The sequence below is a fragment of the Schistocerca gregaria genome, chromosome 2 (assembly GCF_023897955.1).
Source record: "Schistocerca gregaria isolate iqSchGreg1 chromosome 2, iqSchGreg1.2, whole genome shotgun sequence".
Taxonomy (NCBI): Eukaryota; Metazoa; Arthropoda; class Insecta; order Orthoptera; family Acrididae; genus Schistocerca; species Schistocerca gregaria.
The window spans coordinates 252809627-252818419 of NC_064921.1; the positions used below are offsets into that span (position 1 = coordinate 252809627).

At 41.4% G+C, this 8793-nt stretch overlaps 1 non-coding gene across 1 annotated transcript; it reads left to right on the top strand.

The window, feature by feature from the left end:
• Nucleotides 1-6247: 6247 nt before the first annotated feature.
• Trnastop-uca (transfer RNA opal suppressor (anticodon UCA)) lies at nucleotides 6248-6330 on the top strand. Its single transcript has one exon. It is a non-coding gene; the product is annotated as a tRNA-Sec (tRNA).
• Nucleotides 6331-8793: the final 2463 nt, after the last annotated feature.

Consider the following 8793-nt stretch of genomic DNA (forward strand, 5'->3'; position numbering starts at 1 on the left):
AATTACCCACGATTGTAATTCCTTCTATAGCCATTTCAAACACGGAGGAAAATTTTGTCACCTGAATGTCATAGAAGGAGGAAATTTCATGACAAATGTCTTATAGGTACTACATTTTGGATCAAAGACGCTAAAAAATTACTATTGTCTCGATCACCAATTTTTCTGTTTATTTCTTCTTTATATGATGCATTTCACTGTCAGCATCACATCATAAGAAAAGATGGGAATATAGAATACAACATGAGAAAAGATGGGATACATCGCTCTGTACAAGGACGCGCTATACAAAGTGTAATACAATGCAACGAGCTGAGTTACATATCTTAATGGATTCATAGTATCTATTTAGTTGTAAACATTCTTCGTTAATATCATTGGCCAAACTGGCTCATACCATTTGGGATATTATACAAGGTGGCATTAGAGGCAACATCTATACTAGATCACAAAGTATCTGTGATTAATTGCTTAACTACAATTAATTGATAAGCCATATTATGTATTCTACACTGTTTAAATAATGGATCACGTTTTTGAAGTTTTACGTAGTCATGTACATACGAATATATGTAGAAACTGTGTAGCTAGCATTGACATAAGGTATTTAAAGACATAGTGCTTTGTCAAGAAATCAAGACAAATCAGGATAGCAATATTCTATAAACAAGGAGAAGGAACCTTCATTACAACAACCTGTCTTGTTAACAATATTCTCTACTGACCATTAAAATTGCTACACCAAGAAGAAATATAGATGATAAACGGGTATTCATTGGACAAATATATTACACTAGAACTGACAAGTGATTACATTTTCACGCAATTTGGGTGCATAGATCCTGAGAAATCAGTACCTAGAACAACCACCTCTGGCCATAAAAACGGCTTTGATACGCATGGGCATTAAGGAAAACAGAGCTTGGATGGCTTGTACAGGTACAGCTGCCCATGCAGCTTCATCACAGTACCACAGTTCATCAAGAGTAGTGACTGGCGTATCGTGACAAGCCAGTTCCTCCGCCACTATTGATCAGACGTTTTCAATTTGTGAGAGATCTGGAGAATGTGCTGGCCAGGGCACCAGTCGAACAATTTCTGTATCCAGAAAGGCCTGTACAGGACCTGCAACATGCGGTCGTGCATTATCCTGCTGAAATGTAGGGTTTCGCAGGGATCGAATGAAGGTTAGAGCCACAGGTCGTAGCACATCTGAAATGTAACGTCCACTGTTCAAAGTGCTGTCAATGCAAACAAGAGGTGACCGAGACGTGTAACCAATGGCACCCCATACCATAACGCCGGGTGATGCGCCAGTAAGGCGATGACGAATACACGCTTCCAATGTGCGTTCACCGCGATGTCACCAAACACGGATGCGACCATCTTGATGCTCTAAACAGAACCTGGATTCATCCGAAAAAATGACGTTTTGCCATTCGTGCACCCAGGTTTGTCGTTGAGTACACCATTGCAGGCGCTCATGTCTGTAATGCAGCGTTAAGGGTAACCGCAGCCATGGTCTCCGAGCTGGTAGTCCATGCTGCTGCAAACGTCGTCGAACTGTTCGTGCAGATGGTTGTTTTCTTGCAAACGTCCCTATCTGTTGACTTAGGGATCGAGACGTGGCTGCACGATACGTTACAGCCATGCGGTTAAGATGCCTGTCACCTCCACTGCTAGTGGTACGAGGCCGTTGGGATCGAGCACGGATTCCATATTCTGCTAGCAGTCATGGGATCTCGACCAACGCAAGCAGCAATGTTGCGATACGGTAAACCGCAAACGCGATAGGCTAAAATCCGACTTTATCAAAGTCGGAAACGTGATGGTACGCATTTCTCCTCCTTACACGAGGCATCACAACAAGGTTTCACTAGGAAATGCCGGTCAACAGCTGTTTGTGTATGAGAAATCGGTTGGAAACTTTCCTCATGTCTGCACGATGTTAATGTCACCACCGAGGCCAAACTTGTGTGAATGCTCTGAAAAGGTAATCATTTCCATATCACAGCACCTCTTCCTGTCGGTTAAATTTCGCGTCTGTAGCACGTCATCTTCGCGACGTAGCAATTTTAATGGCCGGTAGCGTAGTATGAGATAGAGACTTTTATTATGACAACCTGTAGGGAAGATCGTCCATGTGAATATGAGCAAATGTAAAACTACTAGGACGCTGCGCCCAGTTTAAATGGAATTCAACGCAAATGTATCTCGTATTCGATGTTAAATGTTAAAAAATATACATACTGTTATAAAAACGAAACGTGATGCAGTGATGTGCTGCTCTGGCCTTACGTGTTTCTGTAGAGGAGAAGTGCGTTGTATCAGTCTGATCATGAACAGTGATTTTTGTTACTTTAGATATTTGGCTTTTTATCATTAGTTGAAATGATGAACAAGCGTACTGCCTCGTAAACACTACGTCACTTGACCAGTTGATGTTTTCAGTAGCGTGCTTTGACAAAGTTAAAACTTTTACATGCAGCATACTATTTCTTTGTGTGTTGATCTTAATAATCCCATACATAGTTTTTATTCTTTAAATGCACCATTGTCACTGTTAAACATAAATTTTCATGGAGTCACAGGGTTATTATTTTACGTTGTGTTGGAAGAGGCACATTTTCATAATGCTTAATCTAACTAATTTGTGTGTGTGTGTGTGTGTGTGTGTGTGTGTGTGTTTATGCCCTACATATGGTTTAATGAATGTGTTAAAACGCTAGTCTTCCACTCACTCCCTGTAAATAAATAGTATAGCTTGGCTTCAGCATTGTTTGCCTACCTAACGAGCTAAATTTTAATGAATGTCATCAGTTCGAAATACACTGTTCTGAAAAACATAGTTACGAGATAGGTAAAGTAACATACCATATTAACAACTTGGTGGAAATGAATGAAAGTGGAGGAGAAGATTGTCAGAGGTCTTTCAGTCATGCTTAGAAAGAAGGACGTCACTTAACATGAGGCCAGCATGAGCATGGCGCCAATCGGGGCTACCCTAGCAACACGGGGCAGCGAGGCAGTTGAAGCAATGGGAAAAGACAATGTGTTCAATCAGCGAATAGTTAGAGTGGTCTGTAGTGGTGTTCTTCATTAGAGGTTGGTCTGGAGACACCATTTGAATGACTTGTCATGAGGAAGAATCATTGTAAAACTGGAAGAATGAGGTGTGACGAGTGTAGCCCAGGGGTTTTGTATTGCTCACAGTACTGTTTCACATGTACAGGGAGCATTACGAACCACTGCCACCTCCTCGTTAAGTTTTGCACACCACTGTATTATGAACTAGCGTGACAATTTATTCTCCTTTGTCTGTATCATTGAGTGACGCATTTTAATTTCCACTAATTGTTCTAACTGTGTATACAGAGTGAGGCAGCTAAGTCATAACACCCTATGTACTCCCCAATCGTAATAGATACAAAGATGCCGTTTGGACAGTGAATTGCAGGGACTGGGGCTACTTGAATACATCACATTTCATGTTTGTGCTATTTTTTATTACAGTGATAAGAGGCCATCTTTGGTTTTGTTAAATGAAACCCTATGTTAAATTTTAGCGCAACATGATCAGCTTAAAAAGACGGTTTCAAATATGTGTATATCATAATATTTAGGCGAATAGTTTTTGAGACACAGATATGTTCTCGTATCGTGTTCGTCCTTCGAAGCGGCGTTGTCCAATGCGACCTTTCCTGTTGACCACTGAGGAACTTAACAGGGAAGGCGTTGTTTTGGTGCTTCTAGGAGGGTATAAATGTGATACTGAGGTAATGAGGCATCGCATTTCCGTCACAGTTTCTTGGAGCAGACAAATTTACACCAACGAGGAAAATTTAGATATGCTTCTAGTGTATGGTTAAAGCAGAAGAAGTGCTGTTAGAGCAATAAAGCGATATGGAGAGCTGTATCCTGATCGTGAGCGTCCTACGCGCCAGCTTCTTGCAAGAAGCTACTTGAATCAGGATCATGGAACGCCATACAGAGGACAAGGCAGAAAATTGCAACTGGCGAGGTACATGAAGAGGGCGTTCTAGCGTTGGCGTATAACGACCCTACAGTTTCATCGCGACGTATCGCCTCGGAATGTAGTATAATTCAGAGAAGTGTTCTACGCATATTGCACCGGCATAGATTTCACCCGTTTCACCTCTCATTACATCAAGCACTCTCCATTGTGGATTTAGAACTTCGCCAGGAATTTTGCCGGTTTGCCCTGCAGCGCCTACAAAATGATCCAACGTTTTTTCAACGGGTGCTTTTTACTGATGAAGCGATTTTCACCAACCACTGTACTCTGAATTTGCATAATATGCATTACTGATCAATAGAGACTCCTCATTGGCTTCGACAGGTACAAAATCAGCAACCGTGGAGTGTTAACGTGTGGTGCGGCATCGTCGGAAATGTCAATGTGGGGCCGTACGTCATTCCAGGTATACTAAATGGCAATAACTATGCACAGTTCCTGCGAAACGTTCTGCTCACTTTGCGTGAAGAGGTACCACTAACTACTTGTCAGTGCATGTGGTTCCAACATGACGGCTGTCCTACTCAGTCTTCCAGTGTGGCTACAGAGCTATTACATGAAAAGTTCCCTGATTGTTGGATGGGACGACGTGCTGAAGTGAAGTGGCCAACCCAGTCTCCTGATTTGACCCCTCATGATTTTTTTCTGTGGGGAGCCATCAAACATAACGTGTATGCTACGCCAGACAATATGAAGCAACTTATCATCGAAGCGTGAGCTGATATTTCACGTGACACCCTCGCAGCCGTTCACAAATCATTCGAACGGCAAACTGCAAATGTGCATCGCAGCAGAGGGGAAGCATTTTGAGCACATGCTTCAGTAGTTTTTTATCATGTACAGTATGTATTTTGCATCTTTGTGTGTATCTGCTTCGTATTGTGATCAATAGTAAATATTTTCAAATAAAAAAAACTAATACGTTCATCTACATCTACATCTACATCCATACTACGCAAGCCACCTGACGGTGTGTGGCGGAGGGTACCCTGAGTATCTCTATCGGTTCTCCCTTCTATTCCAGTCTCGTGACCAATAAGGGCCTCCTCATTTACATTTGTATTTCTGTTAATTAAAAATGTATTAACATCTTGTAGTATTTTAATATTGTATGTTGTCTACTATTTTGGTATCACAATTGTCAATTAACTGAATAATATTTGCGCGACATCATTAGTTAATTTTTGCGCAAAATATCGCAGTATGTTGTCGGATAAATGGGCGCGTTTGTGTAAGGACGAACTCGCGACGTTTACCATGTACTCTACGCAACACGAGAGGTCGCATTGGACAACGCCGCTTAGAAGGACGAACACGATACGAGAACATATCTGTGTCTCAAAAACTATTCGCCTAAATATTATGATATACACATATCTGAAACTGTCCTTTTCAGTCCATCAAGTTACGCTAAAATTTAACATAGGGTTCCATTTAAAAAAACTAAAACTGGCTTCATATCTTTGTAATAAAAAATAGCACAAACATGAAATGTGAGGTATTCAAGTAGCCCCAGTCCCTGCAATTCACTGTCCACACGGCATCTTTGTATCCATTACGGTTGGGGAGATACAAGGGATGTTATGACTTAGCTGCCTCACCCTGTATTATTATGGACTAGTGTGAGAATTTAGTCTCCTTCGCTTGCTACATAGACTCACACCTGTTTAAGTTTCACTGATTGTTGTAATCGTTTATATTATTGCGGTCTAGTGAGACAGCTTGGTCTCCTTTGCCAGTTTCTCATACTTATTCACTTTCAGTGTTACTTATTCTTCTCGTCTACATTTTAAATTTGAGTAATTGCTCTTCTGTGTGTGGTCATACAAGTACCATTTATGTGAGTCACATACTTGTGTACAGGTATAATGTTGGAACAAATTTAATTATGTATGTTTAAAAGATAAAGTGAAGAGTTCATACAATTGCAGGAACGTCTCCCGCTATGTTATCAACAGAAAATATTCCAGGCAATCATCTTAGATGACTAGGAGATCAATGAAAGGCGTGTGCTTTGGAGTGCATCACATTTCTTCCTGGATATTCGTGTGCCCGGCGATATTCACTTGTCTGGCTCACGAGGTGTTCGAGGCTTGACAGGTGAGATCAGTAGGAATACGAGGTAGTAGAATTCGTATAGGGAGACCTCGTGGCCACTCACAAAGGCACTCCGCTCTTCTTCCTGCTGCCGTGATGAATGGATGTCCTCCTGCCCAGCTGAGCTCCGGTGGTCCTGTGTGCAGGCTTCAGACCTGTAGCTGATTAACGTCAGAGTGGTTCGATTCCACTTGGTACTAGACGGCGGAGCAAGTTATTAGCCGACACCGTAGGCTTAGTTCAAATGGCTCTGAGCACTATGCGACTTAACTTCTGAGGTCATCAGTCGCCTAGAACTTAGAACTAATTAAACCAAACTAACATAAGGACATCCTTAGGTTAGTTAGGTTTAAGTAGTTCTGAGTTCTAGGGGACTGATGACCTCAGCAGTTAAGGCCCATAGTGCTCAGAGCCATTTGAACCAGTTTTAGTGAAAAGGCACATGCTTCTGGCTTCATTGTGTATTATGGTGAGATGATTACTGTCTCTCAACATTTGTGCTGCAAGTCAGATCAGGAAGAATTAAATTTCTATCTGTGATATACTTTGCAGTCCTACTTAACGTGGGGAATGTTAAGTCTTTCTTTCATTTTCAACTTACAAAAGGTGGGGAGACATCTCCAATTTCTATTCAGTCACCCGATGTTTCATGTGAATTACGTCAATGCACTTAGTCTTTTACGATCTCCCAGGTTAACCTAAGTATGAGGAAGGTAGCCGTTCAAAGCGAATTCAAAATTTCATGGTAATGTTGAACAAAAGTCGTAAAAACAACTGTGAATTTGTGAGAGCTTCTCTGCAGAATCGGCGAGGAGAGGAAAACGTTGAAAACACTGAGCAAACAAGGAATAGCGTCCACGGCCGCATAAAAGGTCACAACTAGGAAATGAAATGGTCAGACCTGGTGGTGACGAGCGGCGTGCTGAAGTCGATGACAGCGCGTCGCGCCGATGTGAGCAAGAAGAAGGGGATGGCCGCCTCCACGTGTCCACCCATCAGGCGGTCAACCAGGCCGTTCCAGCTGCCGTTGGCGCTGCGAATGCCGAACACGGCGCCCTCTTCGTAGCGGTACCTGTCGGCAGAAACCGCCTGCAGCAAGGTCAGCTACCTATGTGCGGCTGTCAGTCATCCTCATTTTATCAGCTAATACATGCACGAAACTTTATTAATACAGGGCAGTGAGAAACAGACTGAAACGCTTGTAAGAGTGTTACAGGGGAGGCTGTGCTGAGAAATAAATAACTATTAAATAAAAAAATTGATACGTTGCCCTGATTTCCGAGTTATTTAGCGTTAAAGTTAGTACAAATTCAGGCACCCTGCAGAGGCAGTTTCGCTAAACTAGTTCGCCGTTTAGTTTACTCAGGTCGAACCAATGCAGCTTTTGCTCACATGGCTTAAATTTATCGCTTTCAAAAACGGCAGTTTTCACTAGCAATGAGCATTTGAACAAGTGATAACTCAGGGTGCGACAGATATCTGTGCATTATCGGTTTTTAACGCACAGGAAGACCTAATTGGCTAACTTCAATGCTAATTAACTCAGAAACGGCGCAACATATCCGGTTTTTTTTCTTAACAATTACTTCTCAGCACAACCTATCTTGTAACACCCCTCCAAGCTTTTCAGACTGTTTCTGACCACCTTGTGTATCAAAAATGTATGAAATGATAATGTTAATATGAAACAGCTGTAATGAATAACGAAAAAGAAGGCACAGGTTGATTCTTGCAAAGAAGAAAACAGCAAGCAGCCATTCTTAATAACCCTCGCCAGTCACATAAATAGCGTCATTACAGGTTTTGAGCCAACAAGGCTCCATTGTGGAACACAAACAACTAGCAATTGAAATAAAATCAGACCTGTGTCACTATTTTTAACGAATTAACCTGGTTTCGACACTGCTAGGAGTGTCTTCCTCAGAATTTAAAACAAAGAATGGCCTATATTCTCTAACATGGTCACAGAAGTATGACTAAAAATGTATGATAGGGTATAAGTACGGAATCATCGTGAAAGACTGGCAGTACTTATATATCATTTATAAAATAATAAATATGCCAAAAGGGCATTAGTCACAAAGATATTTAAGATAAAGAAAACTGTGATGGCGAGCCACTAAGGGCTTCTCGTTACTTGCATGGTGCAGGTTGCGAAACGGGCTGGGTAACGCAAGTAACGAGCAGCGTATAGTGGCTCGCCATCACAGTTTTCTTTATCTTAAATATCTTTGTGACTAATGCTTTTTTGGCATATTTATTGTTTTGTAAATGACATATAAGTATGCCAGTCTTTCACAACGATTCTGTACTTATACTCTATCACACATTTTTAGTCATACTTCTGTGACCATATTACAGAATATAGACCATTCTTTGTTTTAAATTCTGAGGAAGACACTCCTAGCAGTGTCGAAACCAAGCAAATTTTTTTTTAAAATTGTGACCGAAGGCTGTTTTTTTTCAATTGTAAGTATTCGCTGTCTCTGAACGTGCAGCCATGTACAAGATTTTACAAACAACTAACTTCAGCAGCCAGCCATTCACAACTTAACAAATAATAACTCCTCATACAAAAGATCAGGCATATACAAACTAAGTTCGCAAAGCTGCCCATCCTACTATGTAGGGTGACCAAGATTTTGGCTCGCTGGCCATAT